Source organism: Lathyrus oleraceus, chromosome 4 (assembly GCF_024323335.1).
Source record: "Lathyrus oleraceus cultivar Zhongwan6 chromosome 4, CAAS_Psat_ZW6_1.0, whole genome shotgun sequence".
NCBI classification, from domain to species: Eukaryota; Viridiplantae; Streptophyta; class Magnoliopsida; order Fabales; family Fabaceae; genus Lathyrus; species Lathyrus oleraceus.
The window spans coordinates 108,287,850-108,305,954 of NC_066582.1; the positions used below are offsets into that span (position 1 = coordinate 108,287,850).

Here is an 18,105-nt window from a genome sequence, read left to right on the forward strand (position 1 = left end):
GGTCCATTTCCCTAATCAACCTCGTATCTTTATATTCTCGTTTGAAAAGGAATATTTTTGCCATATTCAGTGTACCTAGGGTGTTGCAATTAAAATTCCTGAACTTTAACGAAAAGATGGTTAAGGGGAAGAGATTATTGAAATTAGATGAATTAGAGGAGATGCAATTATCTGCTTATGAGAATGCATTAATTTACAAGGAATAGACGAAAAGATATCATGATAAAAAGTTAGTGACGAAATTTTCAAGTAGGACAAGAAGTCTTATTGTTTAATTCAAGACTGCGACTTTTTCCAGGAAAACTGAAATCAAAATGGTCAGGACCATTTGTAGTCACAGAAGTTTGTCAAAGCAGTGCTATTGAAATTCAAGATCCAGGTGATATGAGGAGATTTAAAGTAAATGTACAAAGGTTAAAGAATTATTAAGGAGGGGAATTTCCAAATAAAAAAGTTTGCCTAATACTTTTGGAACCTTGAATCCAGCAGTCAAGCTAATGACACAAAAATAGCGCTTCATAGGAGGCAACCCATCTTTTAACAAGTTTTTTCGTTTTTGCATAATTTAATTTATGTTAGCAGTTAGATTTAATAAGAGGAATTGGTCACTCTTGCACATTTCTTAAACACTATCTATGTTGTCTATAATGAATGAGTTTGTTATTGTTGTTTCTTTCAGATTTACAAAAATTGCAACTTTAGTATTGAACAGATGAACCAAAAGCACCATCAGATGAAACTTGATCATCAATAAAGTGACTTATAAATTGAAAGAAAAGGATGAAAAAGGAATCAACAGACTCGTAATCAACCTTCAGATACCTCAACTAGTAAGGTTTGAGCCAAATAACTTCCATTTTTTACTATTTCTTTCACTAAGTGTATCCATGCATTATTGCTTTATCAGGTTTGAACTATTTTCGATTCAATTTGTCAGCTTTGATTTACACACACAAAGGTAGTTGTTTTCTATGAACTTTGAACCTTTTTAAAACCACCCTATAGTAATAGGTAAAGTTATTTTCTAACCACTTTGAGCTTAGCCCTTCTTTCGGTGACTTAGCCTTATTTATTAGCCATGTGACTTGAATGATTACATATTTACACCCTCTTTTTGGAGTTAGGTAGAAATTGTTAGTTCTAAAGCTGTATGAAAAAGAATAAGTTCGGGGTTTCTCTTGAAAGTGAGCAAGGTCTAAGTTTGGGGTTACTAAAGAAAAAAAGTCAAAATTTCAAAAAAAATTGAGAAAATAAGAAGTTAAAAATAACTTCTTCAAAAAAAGAGAGAAAAAGAATGCAAAAATGAATATTAAGGACCACAATAACGATATCTCTAGTATCGTTAACCAGGAAAAGAGTTGGTATGATAGAAATAGAAGAACTAGGTACCTAATTCCAAAGGTTTAAACCTACTTTTCCAAAAATGTCATACCCGAACATAAGTCGCGTTACAACCGAAAAAATCCCTCAAGTGTGTATGTTTTGATTTCTTTGACAAATTCTATTAGAACATGATCAAACTCAGTATAAACTATTTTGCATGTTGATTGAGAGATTATCCTATCAATTGAGTGAGTCATGGTGAGATGAGAGACATGTTGAGTACTTGTCAAACATTGAGAATGTTTTCTGAATTTGTTGGATTGCAATTGGAATCTAGAATGGTGGTCAGGTAAACAAATTTCATATGATGATGTTCACTTGTTATTGTTGCAACTTGTTTTTCTGTTTGGAATTTGCAATACAATCAAGTTACTTGGGGACAAACAACGATTCAAATTTGGGGTTGTCATGACATTTTGTCATGGCATGTTTTCTGTTTAAGAAACAAAGAAAAACAAGTCAAAGATGATCAAATTTTATGAATAATGGCCAAAGAACATAACAAAAATGACCAAGTATGAAGAATTGAGGACGTAGAGAAGTTTGGTTGAAAAAAGGAGCAAAAGCAAGCAGGCTACTAGAATAATCACGCGCTGCATCACGCGCTATCGCACGCACGATAGAAAAAAGGAAAAGTGGCATCGTGGGCATGGAGGAGCTGCCAATGCAGTATTACGCGCGCGATGCAATCTATTGTGTACGTGATGGGCCTTTTTTCTAAGAAATTTTTGACGCGTTCTGGTACGATTTGATGGCTATAAAAAGACATACTTTGGACTTTTTTTAGGGGTTTTATGATTGGGTACTGGGGAATACAATTTATAACACCGGAAGTGAGTTTTGGAGCCCATTAAAAGCCATTAAAGGCCAGATCTTCAAGGAATTTTTATGCAATCTTATTCTTATCAATTGGTATTATAATTTTATTAGTATGAGTAGCTAAACACTCTTAGGTTAGGTTTTGTTTGATGAGCCTATTTCAGACATGTTGGGACATATATTTAATTTAATGTTGCAAGAATTATCTTAGTTATATTTCTATTTAATTGCTTCTTTTACTTAATGCGCATTATTTGAGATACTTTGTTAATGTGATTATGGACGTATAGGGAATACTGACTCTTAGTCTATGTGTCTAATCTAGGAAAATTGTCGTACTTACGCTGGTTGAATAAGGATAAGAGACCTTGAGTAGTGGCCTTAGAGTTAATGTACTATATCATCGCCTGGTTTCACTTACGCCGGTTGAATAGGGATATGAGACCTGTAGTATGAATCAGTGAGCAATACACCAAGGGATTGTGTATAGTGGTATTTTTAACTCGTCGTAGAAATATAACGGCGCTTGATTTATGTAATGCATTAGACATCAACAAGGGAGAAATATGGGATTTTGGACAAAACCTGACCACTTTCTCTAAATTGTCACAACACTTCTTTTATTTTCAATTATAAACTTGCCCCCCCCCCCCCCCCCCAATTGTTACTGTTTACATTTGCGCAACTATTGCTTTGTTAAATAGTAGTCCATGTGGATTCGATACTCTTTTTATTACCGAGGCACTATTGATACACTTGTCGAGAAGTCATCAGTCCTTAACCAGATTTTTCAACGTTGAACATTATTGTTCGCTTGGTAGGCCTTTTGGTCGAAGCACTTTGACCTTACCCTATGTTTGGAGAAATTCCCAGCGTGCTTCTTTGTTGAATTTCCTCTTTTGGAATTTTTTGGCTAACAATATGTTAGTGTTCATAGAGTGTAAGGTTATGAAAACCTGAATGGACTAACCAGTTCAATCAATTAGACCGAAAACCATGCATATGTTCGATATCATAAATACTTATAAGTTAGAACCTACTACTCTCGCTAGCCTGGTTTATAAACAAAAAAGACAACATTTACGCTTATTAAGAATGATAGTTAAATGCATATTATTTTCTTGATTTCATATAAAAAGAGATAATATGATTATTAATATACCCTTAATTGAATTGTCATCCCCTAATAATATCAAATAATTAATGTAGGAATAGTTTTAGAATTAAAGCATTTAATGCGTCTTGATTTATTCCCATTTGTTTACCTTTAAGGCCAAAATAATTAGATGATTTTTGTTTACAAATGAGTTCGGAGGGAGTACATATAAATTAACCGAGGTAGAAACCAATAAATTAGTGGTTCCACGGATTTTTAAAATTTCCATATTTTTAAAATTTATTTTAAAACAAAATATGATAAAATCTAAAATAAGAATATCAATAGATATTATTGAATCAGCTGCATCATTATTGAAATTTTCACACTAATGAATTTTGATTTTCTATTTATAACTAACACTCTCCGCTTTATTTTCTAATATTTTTAAGGCATAATTAGTTTCAAAGTCCATTAACTTAATTTAATATTTCACTTTAGTCCGTTAAACTAAAAAAAGTTATCTATTGGTTCCCTAAAAATTGTTGTGCTACACAATAAGGTCATTGTCGTTAAAAATATAGAGAAAAAACTTTAACTTACCTAGGTGGCATGAGAGGTAGGCAAGCCGAGACAGCATATATATCTAAAAAATAATATATTCTTTTTAAAACTAAAGAAATTTTATTTTAGGAGGTTAATAACCCCACCAAATATTAATAATGTGTAAACAAAATCAAACACTTCCATGAATGAATAATGTATAGATCAAACAAATATCTGCAACTATCTTTCCTAAATTAATTCATATCCGCAATAATATATAGATCAGATCAATCTTTAATTTGAAAATTTGACAAATATAAAAGTGGCACCCGAATTGTGGTGCATCCAGAGATAAGTTTATCAGCAATAGAATCATTCAGTTCTGGTAAATCTCCGTAAAAAAGTTCTTTGCACTCAACCTGATAGAAATGAAAGAGAAACTTAATTAGTTGATACGTTGAAAGTGTAATTGCCACACAACTTCATACACACAAATCAAAGGTACAAGAAAATGTTAAGATAGAAAACATCCACAAACTGTTCGTGAACAAGTTAGTATCTTATAAAATCAAAAGAAAACTACTATGCCGACTCGTTTTCCTAAAATAATTAATTTTTTAATTCAGCTTTAGAAACTTACTATAAATTGAGCATGAACAACCTAGAGGTTTTCCTGCATCCATGTTTAAGGAAAAACAAGGGGAAATGACTTTGTTTTGCCTCGAACGATTCTAATTATCAAAACTATTCATGCATATGTAGTATAAAGTTTAATAATAAAAAAACGATCATGATATATCACTTCAAAAGAACTGTTGTCACAAATCAGTTACTTAACATATTTCAAGCACATCACCATACCTTTAGTTTCAGCAGAAGGAATACTTTTGATATTTGTTTCATCCTTATCAATTGTTGTTGTTGATATGTCAAGTACAACAACATCAACAACCTAAAAAGACGAAAAAGTATCTTGTAGCAACCGACAATTTTAGCTAGCCAATGTGATATCAACTCATACGCACATTGATTATCAAGATGGCATAAACTACATACGTAAAGAAGGAAATGGTATTCATACGAAAATATTTTTCTTTGAGCCTGTTACTAAATGTAAAACATGCATGAGGAAACATTGACTGGTTCTGAATGTTTATTTGGTAGAACTTAGATAGAGGTTGGTGCGACTGCGGAAAGTTTTAAATCTTTCGTATGTCCTGCTTCCATGTTATTGAGGCATGTTCAAAGATTCGAAGGAATCCATCTTACTTACTATTTGACGTTTACAAAGTCATAAGCCTATTCAATGTTTACAAAATTAGCTTTTCAGTTGTTACAAAAGAGGATTATTGACCTGAATACCAAGGGGACATTCTCTGACACAATGAAGTAATGCGAAGAAAGAAAAATGGTCGCCCAAACAGCATCCGTATTCAAACTGAAATGGATACAGCGAATAAAATAGTTCAATTATGTAGTTCATATCGTCATCCCGGTCATAATCGTACTAACTGTCTCAGTGTTGTAACAAGCACAACAAGATAATTTTCATTGAACCTCTTTTGCTTTATATTAAAAACAACATTTATTTCATATGATAATTTTGTGAGAAAATACTATCACAAACAAATACAACACATACAATACATAAGCAACACGACATACTCCAACAAATAAAATATCATTACTATAACTATGCGATTACAACCATCAAAATAATTTTGAAGATATTATATGTGAACGTCTCTATCAGTCTTAATATCCACCCATACACAAACTTTTCCATTTTGGTCGAACGTGGACTCAAGCCATTGAATTCTTCTAATCCTTTCACCCTCTGTAATTTCTCCATCTAACCAACGGTTCAACGTCTGATTAAGACGTTTGAAGATTCTATATTCCAAAGTCGAATCTTTATCGGAGGTGCAACTACTGAAAAGATTAAATCAATATTTTTCTTGTGAATGTATTCAGACATGATTAAAGAAAACAAAATTGAAAGGGATTGAAGAAACTGAAGAAAAATGGAAGGAGGGTAAGAAGTTGTGTGAAAAATTATAGAAGATACGCATGATATTTATAGAAGAACCAAAGCATGCATGTGTTAATGCACTAGACTCCACACACACATAACACATGCACACATGCATGTGCCAATGCATGTGACGCCTACATGCATTGGTTTTGCATGCATGCGTCAAGGCTCTAGGTGCCTCCTTTGATGATTAGTTGGATGCGTCAGTTCAACTGACGTATAAGTAGAAAAATTGGTTATTTTGGTATTTTTTTTGAAAAATTAATTATTTTGGGATTTAATTTGAAAAATTGATTATTTAAAAAAATATATAATTTGGTTAATAAATTTTAAAAATTAAAAAACAATAAATAGTAAAATAAAATTGATTAATATTAAACAATTATATAAGCTAGTATTTACATAATATTAACCAATTTTATTTAATATTTATTGTTTTTTAATTTTTAAAATTTATTAATCAAATTATAAATTAATTGGTTAATATTATGCATTTTATTGATTAATGACGTAGTGAAGTTAGTTAATAAGCTATCAGAAAAATATTTGGTTAATAACCTATATTTTTGTGGTTAATGCAATAATAAAATTAACTAATGACAAATGATACATTTTTGTTACCAATTAATTTTAAAAAATATCATGTTGGTTTATTGTAATTAGATAATATATATATATATATATATTATATTAATATATATATATATATATATATATATATATATATATATATAATATATATATAATATATATAATATATATATATATATATATATATATCTATTATATATATATATATATTATATTGTCTTGAGATCATACACTTATTTGCATCGACTTCCTTACTCATATGTGCATTAGGATGGTGTTGACTGCTAGTATAAACTACTCGATGGACTACTTAAAAAAACTTAGAATTAAAGTCTTGGCATAATGGTTATTCAAATCAATGTCGCATACTTAAGGAGTTTAGGATGCTAGGACGGTACTGATATTATCGACACTTTCCCAAGTCTATCTAACAAAGTCTAAAAATAAAAAACGGTGGACTAGCCAGAAGCGTCTGCCACTATATGGTATATCTGAAAACAAAGAGAACTAAGTGTTTATGTATGAGACAAACAACTATTGGTTCATAAGGTGACACAAGATGGAGCTCAAAGAGATAATGTATTTGACGCTAAAAAAGAACAGTATATCACATGGAGTGAATGAAGGTAGATTATGAATGCATCATGAAGATGAATGGGAAAATGCCCTAAGGCGGGAGGAATAATTAAAATTATGCTTGCCAATGATTCACATCCTCGTGCCTACGTATTCTTACTGTGCAATGAGAAAGTCAGAGCATTCGTAGTTCGTGGAACCAAGAGAACAAAGAGAGATAAGGAAGTGATGAAAAGTAACATGTACCAACATAATGGTAGAAACTAAAAAGTTTGTCTAAGCAACATGGACTCACAAGACAAACCCAATTTCAAAGATTAATTGCAGTAGGAACAAGGAGAGAAATGTTTGTTTAAGCAATGGGGACTCATAAGACAAACACCACTTCAAGGATTAATTCCAGTGTTGTATAATACAGGGAATAATGTATTACATGTTGGGGAACAATCAATTTGAAATCAAAGGAGAATGTTATCTTGGATCCATGAAGGAATAGACTCTGAACAGAAGAGTAAACATGCGTCTTAGCCAAAAAAAATAGATGTTTGGGTATGAGCCAAACAACTCTTGGTTCTCAAGGTGGACTGTCGATATATCGTCCTTTAGGATATGTAAAGGTTGTTACTCATTCCTTCACAAGATCCCAAAGATCTTGATAATAGAACACAACATTCATCTGCTTGCAACAATTCTCATAATTATTGTTCTTGAGAATTGAAAGATTCGCTGAAAAATGTCTGTTTGGATGATTCATTGCCACTGTGATTTTCTTCCTACGAATCGCTCAAACTAAAGCTCTAGATACCAGATGTTGGAAGTCCACCACAACCTATGGAGAATTTCTATCAATCTTGCTGAAAAATATTATTATAACCACAGAATGACAATAAAAAGAGGAAAGGAAAAAAAAACGTTGGAGAAGAAGAAGAATATTTTCTGTAGAGTTTCCTTTTTGTCCACAACTTGTGGAAAACTTCTTTATTCACTTTACAATTGCAAAATTCTGTGAATATAATGTTATGAGTTCATTTCAAGAATAGGGGTTACTCCCTCCATTTATAGATTTAAGTTACCTTACTCCCTAAATCAAAACTCAAAACTATAAAAGCCCAAAATAGTTATCACTACTAAAAATAGGCCTAAGTTAAAATCCTGTGTGAAACAACATGCTTCGACACTTCGACACACTAATACAACACGACACATCCTTGTTTTATCGAGCAATCTGTTTCGACACAAGAAATTACAATTTAACAAACACAACAGCTTTTCTTACTAATCTTGATCAAGAAGCATAACCATATCACTATCAAGCACAAAAGTTATTTGATATGCGATGGTAATGATGGTCGAGTCAGTGAAACGCTTTCTAAGAATTTGTTGAATCAAGTTATCCATAGTTGTATCAACTGATGCAGTGGCTTCATTCATCAAGCACCAAAATTTTGCTCTTCTTAAGTTGGACCCTACCAAGGCAAACCAACTGCCTCTAACCCATGCTCCAATTCTCACCATTCTCAGTAACTATAAAAGCATCAACTTCCATATTAGCAAAAGGTTCAAGAGTAGAAATACTATATACTCCCTCTTGACCTAAATTTGGACCGAATAGGCGAATACATGTACGTTTTGCTTATATTTATGTTTAAACGGAGTAGTTATGTTCAAAAAAATTAGAGGACAATCCTAATACGTCAAGTTTTCCTTATTTATTTCTAACTTTGTCACCCGGTAGACATTCGTCAAAAATATTACAAGTATAATATTTTGGTTGGACAAAATCAAGTGTCATTGTTTTTGCATTTGTTTTCAACAAATAAAAAACATATAACTCACCTCCCATATTTGATCATCATTGTACTCTTCCAGGGAGTCCAGATTACTTCTCACAGTCCCCTTGAACAATAGTTGCTTCCAATTTGAAGAGTTTGAAAAAAAAATCTGAGCCAATATTATGAACGGTGCGAGAGCTCCTCCATATGCAGTTGTGATATACTTCCAATAAACTGAAAGCCCAACTTTACCTTTCACCCTTTTTCTTCATCTTGAACAAGTTGGCGTTTCAGTTTGCCAGTATCATTATCTGCTTTACCATTTTGCTCATTTTTGTTTACCTCTTCGAGAGGTCTAGAGATATTTACTTCTTGTTCTAACTTACTTATTTCATTAGATGCTTTTTCCTCACCCTATGATTCAAGCGTAGACAAAGCTTCTCTGTGTGCACCAACAAGTTCCTAAAATCGGTTCTAGTGTTAAGCAAATCAGCCTACTTTTCACTGAGTTATTTTTCCATCTTTCATGACCTATATACGACAACGGCCAAAAAAAAAGGTTAAAAGAAAATCCTTCCTTTAAATAAATGATAATACAATTATGATAAATACTCACCAATATAAGATCGGCAGTAGGTAAGAACTCCACTTGATGAGTAACATAAACAACTGTTTTTGAACTTAAAACCCCCATCAAGCATTCCCGTCACACATTAAAAACAGAAAATTTGACTTTAAAAAAATAGCCAGCCTTTTATATAGGCTCCTGAAGAATCCTGATTGTTGCAAGTGCCGACATAATCTTCCTGGATTCACGTGGGACCCCTATAACCATACAAGTACCAAAGTAACCATAGATACTAATGTAGGTGCAACCCAAAAGACAAATGTAGTTATGGCAGAAGTATAAAGAATTTTTTCAACCAACCTTGTTATGCGTCCCTGAGCTCGGTTATTTTAGATAGAAACCTCATTTTCCATTCTTGTAGTTTAAGGATCCTCATGTTCCTTAAAATTTCAGATGTGGTTTTCATTCTTGTATCCTTTGACTCCATCAAGTGTTTTTGAAACTTATCTTGCAACGATCCTAACGGAACATTTTCCAACATAACAACAATGGTCGTAACAAAAGCAGCAATTGAAGCAAGTTTGAGGTTTTTATACAAAATCAACAACGGCAATGCAACTTGCAAAACTACTAACCACATATCATGCATGTACCAATTGAATATACCAACTCTTTCAGCATTAACAATTGTTGTAAAATATTTTAATGATATATTAAAAAGTGATTCTTACATGTTACATCTACATGCTTTAAATAAGAGAGAATAGAAAATCTAATGGGCTTTGACTAATGGGCCTCATTACTAATAGACATAATTACTATTTACAATCTAATATTTATAACACTCCCCCTCAAGCTGGTGAATGGATATCTATCATTCCCAGCTTGCAAGTAAGTTGTCTGAATCTTTCTGTTGGTAAGCCTTTTGTTAACACATCTGCCAGCTGATGCCCGGAAGGAACGTAAGATGTAGTTATCAGTCCACTATCCAACTTCTCTTTGATAAAATGTCGGTCAATCTCAATGTGTTTAGTCCTGTCATGCTGAACAGGATTATGAGCAATACTAATAGCCGATTTATTGTCACAAAACAATTTCATAGGACCTTCACATTGTATCTTCAAGTCTTCTAGAATTTGTTTCATCCACAATAGCTCACAAATTCCTAGTGCCATAGCTCTAAATTCTGCCTCGGCGCTTGATCGAGCAACTACACTTTGCTTCTTACTCTTCCAAGCTACAAGATTACCACACAGAAAAGTACAATAGCCTGACGTAGATCTTCTGTCACTCACTGATCCGGCATAATCTGCATCAGTGTAAGTCTCCATAGTTAGATTTCCACCTCTTTTAAACAAAAGTCATCTCCCTAGAGTTGCTTTAAGATATTGTAGAACGCGGTCTACAGCCTGCAAATGTCTCACCCTCGGATCATGCATGAATTGGCTCACCACACTGACTGTATATGCCAAATCTGGTCTAGTGTGTGTCAAGTAAATCAATTTTCCCACTAATCTCTGATATTGACCCTTGTCAACTTTGTCACTTTCCTCCTCAAAGCTTATCCTGTGATTTTGTTCAATGGGAACACTTGCAGGTTTGCATCCAAGTTTGCCAATTTCCTGCAAAAGATCAAGCACATACTTTCTTTGAGAAATAAAGATGCCTTGCTTTGAGTAGGCTACCTCAATTCCCAAGAAATACTTGAGTTGCCCAAGGTCTTTCATCTCAAACTCTGCTGATAATTTCTCTTTGAGGAAATGTCTCTCAATCAAATCATCTCCTGTAACAATAATATCATCAACATAAACAAGAAGTACAGTCAGTTTTCCTCCTTGTGAATGTTTAAAAAATAAAGTGTGGTCTCCTTGACTTTGCTTATAGCCCAAACACATCATTGCCTTTGTGAATCTTCCAAACCATGCCCGAGGGGACTGCTTTAGTCCATATAAGGCTTTCTTCAATTTACACACCTTGTTAGCTCCATTTGTTATGCCAACACCTGGTGGAATCTCCATATACACTTCTTCCTCTAAGTCTCCATGCAAGAATGTATTTTTAACATCAAACTGTTGCAATTCCCATCCACATGAAGCAGCAAGAGATAGTAAAATTCGAACAGTATTCATCTTTGCCACTAGGGCAAATGTCTCCTCATAATCAATATCATACGTCTGAGTATAACCTTTTGCCACTAGTCTTGCTTTGTACCGATCAAGTGTACCATCAGATTTGTACTTTACAGTATAGATCCATCTGCATCCAACTGGACTTTTGTCTCTTTTCCTTTCAATAATCTCCCAAGTACCATTTTTTTCAAGTGCTCTCATTTCCTCATCCATAGCTTGGACCCAATTTCTATTTTGCAATATTTCTTCAACAGATGATGGGATTTTCACAGAATCAACAGCTGCAATAAAACTTTGATATTGTGTGGAAAGATGTTTAGTGGAGACATATTGAGAGATAGGGTGTCGATATAGGGAGGGACAAGATCTTTTATCCTTCCTCAAAGCAATGGGTAAATCAACTGGATTAGTGTCACAAGTATCAGAAATGGCACAATCATCACTAGAGGAATCATTTTCAGTACTTACCTCTAGTTCAGGCGATTGAATTTGTTTCTGGAGAAGGTCAGGTTTACTTCTTCTCTGATACACTAGAGTTGGTGCTGGAGGTGCTGATTCCTGTAAAACAGAAGGCCTTGAAGGACCAGGAACACTTACTGGCTCAGATTCAGGTGTTGAACTAGGACTCAAACTCAAACTAGGTGACAACTCGGGTTCAAGAGAGGGAACACTGATAGGTGTTCTAGGGAGGCTAGGACCAAGGATCAGAAACTCGAACTCTGACTCTGACTCTGACTCTAAGTCACTTATGTTCTCCCCTGAGACTGAGAACGAGTGAAATATGACACATTTTCATGAAAGGTGACATCTTTGGAGACAAAGAATTTTCGACTCGGAGGATGATAACATTTGTACCCTCTTTTGTTGGGTGCATAACCCAGAAAGATACATCTGACAGCACGGGGATCCAATTTGTTGCGATATTGTTTGTGAACATGAACAAAAGCAACACAACCAAAAATGCGAGACTCAAGAGTGTGTAAGATAGGAACAGATGGAAAGCGTGAAAGCATAAATTGGGCAGGACTTTTATTACCTAACACTCGAGATGGGACCCGGTTAATCAGATAGGCAGCAGTAAGAATTGCCTCACCCCAATAAGAGGTAGGAACAGACATTTGAAAAAGGAGAGATCTAGCAACTTCAAGTAAATGACGATTTTTTCTTTCTGCGACACCGTTTTGTTGTGGGGTGTCAACACATGTGAATTCATGGAGAATGCCATGTTTACTAGTGAAGTTGGAAAAGGTATGATTGACATATTCTTTACCATTGTCAGAACGAATTCTTTTTATGCCTTTCCCAAATTGCGTTTGTACCATATTATAAAATTGGATAAATATTTGTGGTACTTCGGATTTAGTATTCATCAAGAAAATCCAAGTTACCTGAGTACAATCATCAATAAATGAGACAAACCATTTTGCACCAAAAATATTAGAGGTAGGGGCAGGTCCCCAAACATCAGAATGAATCAAATCGAAAGGTTCATCACTTTTATTAAAACTGGAAGGAAAAGATACACGATTGTGTTTTGCCAACTGATAAACATCACACTTAAAAGACTCAACAGAATGGTGTAAGAACAACGGCGGAAACATAGACTTAATTATATAAAATGGAGGATGACCGAGACGCTTGTGCTGAAGCCAAATTTGTGAGGCTGAAGAGGAAGACTGAGACTGGAAACAGGAGGACAACACCTTTGGATGGTCATCAGAGAAGTAGTATAACCCTTCCTTTTCCTTAGCAATTCCAATCGTCTGCCCCGTGGTAAGGTCCTGAAAAACACAATGGAACATAGAAAAAATTACTTTACAATTCAGATCACGGGTAAGCTTATGGATGGAAATGAAATTGTGGGAAAGTGTGGGAACATGAAGCACAGATTGCAACTGGAATGGAGGTTGCAAGTCAATATTTCCAGTGCCAACAACACAAGCATGAGAGCCATCAGCAACAGTGATATAAGGAATACTCGAAGGTGTGGTATAAGAGCATAATAATGTGGAATCAAATGTCATATGATTAGTAGCACCAGAGTCAAGAATCCACGCATTCTTAGGAATATTACCACAAACAGTAAGAGATCGGGAGCACAAACTCTTACCAATAACTGCTAGAGACCCAGAACCAGAAGGCTTACTCATGGAGTCAAGCATAGACTTCAACCGTTCCACATCATTCTGACTGAAGGAGGAAAGATCAGTTCCCCTCTTTTCAGCCATTGAAAGGACAATCGAGAGAAAACAAACCAAGAAACAGGATGGGTTAGGGTTTCAAAGATGAGTGAACAAAAACAAGAAGCACGATGTGCTACAACACAAAACAACAATGACCCAAACACCCAAAAACAACAACAAACTGCAAACTACAGTAAAAAAAAAAGGCTCCGCTACAAAGCGGCTAGGGTTTAGGCGGAAGCGAATCCCCCAAAATCGGGAGCTCTTGATACCATGTTGTAAAATATTTTATTGATATATTAAAAAGTGATTCTTACATGTTACATCTACATGCTTTAAATAAGAGAGAATAGAAAACCTAATGGGCTTTGACTAATGGGCCTCATTACTAATAGAAATAATTACTATTTACAATCTAATATTTACAACAACAATCATGAAATTGATTATTTCTCCAGAAGTGTGACATTGCCTTGATTGACATGAAAGTGTTGAGGTTTTTTTATATATCATAGTAATGAGCCGTCCTCGGATACAAAGTCCGAGTTCCTGAAACCTAAAGAACCAATGCCTTTGTGTTAGGCACTCTAAGACCTTTGCAAGGAAAAACGCAGTAACCAACACATAGCCTTGATTCTCATATAGCCTTTTTCCATCAAAATATTGAACAAGAGAATTGGTAAGATAAGGACCGACATAAATAGCAAGAGTGTTTAACAGTGCAAGAAAAACAGTGATTACAAGCTCTTTCCACCCTGAGATTAGTATTGACTTAACCAACTTAAGTGAGGTTACTCTATTGACTGCACCACAATCAGCTTCTAGTTTTTCTCTAAAAGTTGGAAAATCTCCAACCACACTATCTCCACTATCTAGCTGAGGAATATCCTCAAGGTCTAAGATTTTCTTATTGCCAAATGTTATCAATGGACTCACCCATGTGAAAGTGAGATAACTCGAAATTCTAGCATTTGAATAAGGGCCTCTTAGTTTCTTTTAACTCCAAAGCATTACCATTACCATTACTAACATGTGTATCACCATTAAAAAGAGGTTCTTGAAGAGTTCTATCACCTTCTTCACTCTTAATTTTCACACAAACCCCATATAATAAAAGAATAAACCAACACAAATCGAAACCACGTCAGAAACAATGCATTGAATGGTTAACTCGATGCGATTTTCATACAAAACAACAATGTCAACCACAAAGCAATAACATGAAACAAAGATATAAAAGACACACCAAGCTCTAAAGAAAACTGGAAACCTTCTTTTTCTCTGACTTGAACTGAAGAAAAACAAGAACTCTTTATGAAAGCAAACACAAACAACACACCAAGCAACTGTTTTCAAATCTAAATCAAAAAGGGTAACAAGCTTTTCTTCTGACCAACCACTAGTATAACAAAAAAAATTATACTATAATTGTAACACCATAAGCCCCTTGTACAATTTTAATGCATAATTTTAATAGAAATTATGATCATATAGGGTGTCATTCACATCAAACTTATCCTATTCTATAACACGGGTTACAAAATATCACATAAAACCTGTCATCGCATGCTCACCTTCACTTAAGGTATCATCGCAGTATAATCATTATCAAATCAATTAAACATATTAATTTCAAATCCATGATGTTAAGTCTCATAACTTCAACTTTCATAACGCAATACAAGAATCGTAATATTCAACTCATCACAATGCTGAAATCTCATCAAACATAAACAACAACTTCAATAAAACAAAAGAAGTTAAAGAAAACGTTCTCAACCTGATGTTACATTGATCAGAGCGTGACCCTACTGATCGGAAAAATAACAAGTGTACTATTTTTACCGATGTAGTAATAAGGAGTTTTATTTCCAAGTATCGATCTCAAGGATTGCGTAGGAAATACTTATTTTAATTTGATTCTATCAGAACAAAAAGATAATGATTTGGTTGTTTTGAAATAGTAAACACGAAAATAGTAAAGATAATTGATTAAGATAAAAGATGCTAGGGTGAATGGTTGAGTTACCCAATTATGAATTCAGTCAAGATTTCCTTAATACATATGAAACATTCAATCACCTAACCTCAGAATGTTCTTACTTAAGTCCTTAAGGAAGAAACTATTAAACTACCAATTCTTACTCAAATGTCCATTCAATTAATCATTGGTTTTAATCATACAAAATATCAAGGTTTACGGTGATTTACGAAAGTTACTAGTCCTAGATGATGCATTCATAAACCCAATTGTGTGAAAACCCTAACAATCACAGTCCTGTTATTGAAAGTCGTAGATCAATTTGTATTTGTCCGATACAAACGCATAATAACATCACACAATTGAATTGAAATACGTAACATAGTAATCAAGAAATCATTTGTTCAAATTCATAACATGCGATAACATCAGGACCACCCCCTAGCATCAGGGGGTTTAGCCTCTCATAGTACTTAAAGAACTCATAAAGTAAAGATTAGACATTACAAAGAATTAGGAGAGTTTGATCTTCAATGGTTGATACCCTTGAATCTCGCCATCTTCAAATCCGTCGTATTCGCTATCTTCTCCAATGCAATGCTTTTGTTCGTCTATCAAAAGGTCCTTTCTTGTTTCTCTTCCAAGCCTTCTTATAGTTTCAGATGACCCTCTTCCAAGTTAAAGGTCCAAACTACCCTTACTGAGCAGAATCGGTTCAAACAGCAAAAATTAGGTTTTCCAAGCTGCGTTCAATCAACACGGCCGTGTGGTGGCACACGGGTGGCCGTGTTGTTCTTCAGGATTAATTTATTTCAGCATTAGTTACAGTAGCATCAACACGGGCCGTGTCCCTGCACACGGGCGCCCGTGTTAATGCACTGTTTTAATCAACACGGCCGTGTGGTGGCACACGGGTGGCCGTGTTGATCTCTGTTTTCTGCTTCATCTTTTGCCCTGCTTGCTCAACAACACGGCCGTGTGGTGGCACACGGGTGGCCGTGTTGACCTGTTGTTTTCTCATATTTTTGTCCTTCAGAGTGTCCAGAACTTCACCATTCTTGCTTTTAAACCTGTAACAATAACACTACCAAACGAAGCATAAACGAGATCTTTTTGACATAAACTCGTAATCAAATGCAATGCAATACCAAACCAACAAAACATGCTAATTGACTCAAATGCAACTAAAAACAACCATAAATCTTACCAAGGTGATGAAAATATGTCGGATTAGCGGCGTGAATTCAATGGAAATGGTGACCGATCACAACCTCAAACTTGTCTCATTGCTTGTCCTCAAGTGATGTATTGAGTCCAAACAAAGGTCACCCCCGAATTCGCTTTCCACAATGCAACCTAGTCTTTCACCCTTTGTGTTCTTCCTTTCCAATCGAGTTTCAGGTCTCTCCGATTCAGGCAGTTTACCATATTTCCACATCAGAAACCTCTTCACCTGCAAGCTTTTCACACACTCACAATATCTCTCAGGGTTAGGTGTGTACACTCACAGCACAGTATGCAATACCAACTCTTAACTTTGAATACATTCTAATGTCACTACCACAGCAGATTCCACACACTTTTTGAGGTCTTTTTAGGTTGTAACGGGGCTTGGGTACGGTGGGATAAACAAAAAAATTTGGATAACAAAGGGTTTTGAACTCGATAGTTATGTTGTGTGATTTTTCTTTCTCTTTATTCTGTGCATCGCATATACTCTGGGGGTTAATTTCACTTCTCTTGATTCTTTTTCTACTCAACTTTTCCGAGCATTTTATATCTGTTAGGATCTACGGTCTCGGCAAGTGCATTTTTCTCTTTTGTTTTTTTTTTTCTTTTTTTTTTTTTTTTTTTTTTTTTTTTTAAAGAAAATACATACTATTTTTCTTTTTGTATGATCTCATCTTATGCACTTGCCTTTCCTTTCAAGATTTCCACCCCAAACTTAGTTTTATTGCACATCTTGCAATTCACACAATCATATCGAGTTATGACATAAAAGGAAATGGATGATTAAAAGTTAACAGGGGGTTCATGATGAATAATGCTTAAACGTTAACATGGGGTTTACAATGAATAAAATGGCTAAGGCTCAATGGGGTTTACGAAGGGAAACATACATATAGGGATGGCTAGAAAGGCCCTGGCTAAACAAACAACTTGCCTCAGTGTGTGTTGTCATGCTGTGACGTGTCAACAGAACATACGCAAAATCAGAGTGATAAAGTCATACCTGGCTGAACTCTCATGTTGATATTTCGTGTTTGGCTTTTTGTGATCTCACCATGTTGGTTAGCTTGCAAGCTCTGAAGTCTCTTCGTGTTATGTGGTTCTTTCCTGACTTGGTCTTTCCATACCGCTTTCTTGGTCCGGTGTCCCCAAAATGTGTCCGACTTCTTTTCTCAAGGTTGCATCAACTTCCGGGG

At 34.7% G+C, this 18,105-nt stretch overlaps 1 pseudogene; it reads right to left on the reverse strand.

Annotated features, from left to right (window-relative positions):
• Window positions 1-9,572: 9,572 nt before the first annotated feature.
• The window catches only part of LOC127136244 (ABC transporter C family member 3-like), an 84,127-nt pseudogene continuing 75,594 nt past the window's right edge, over window positions 9,573-18,105 (reverse strand).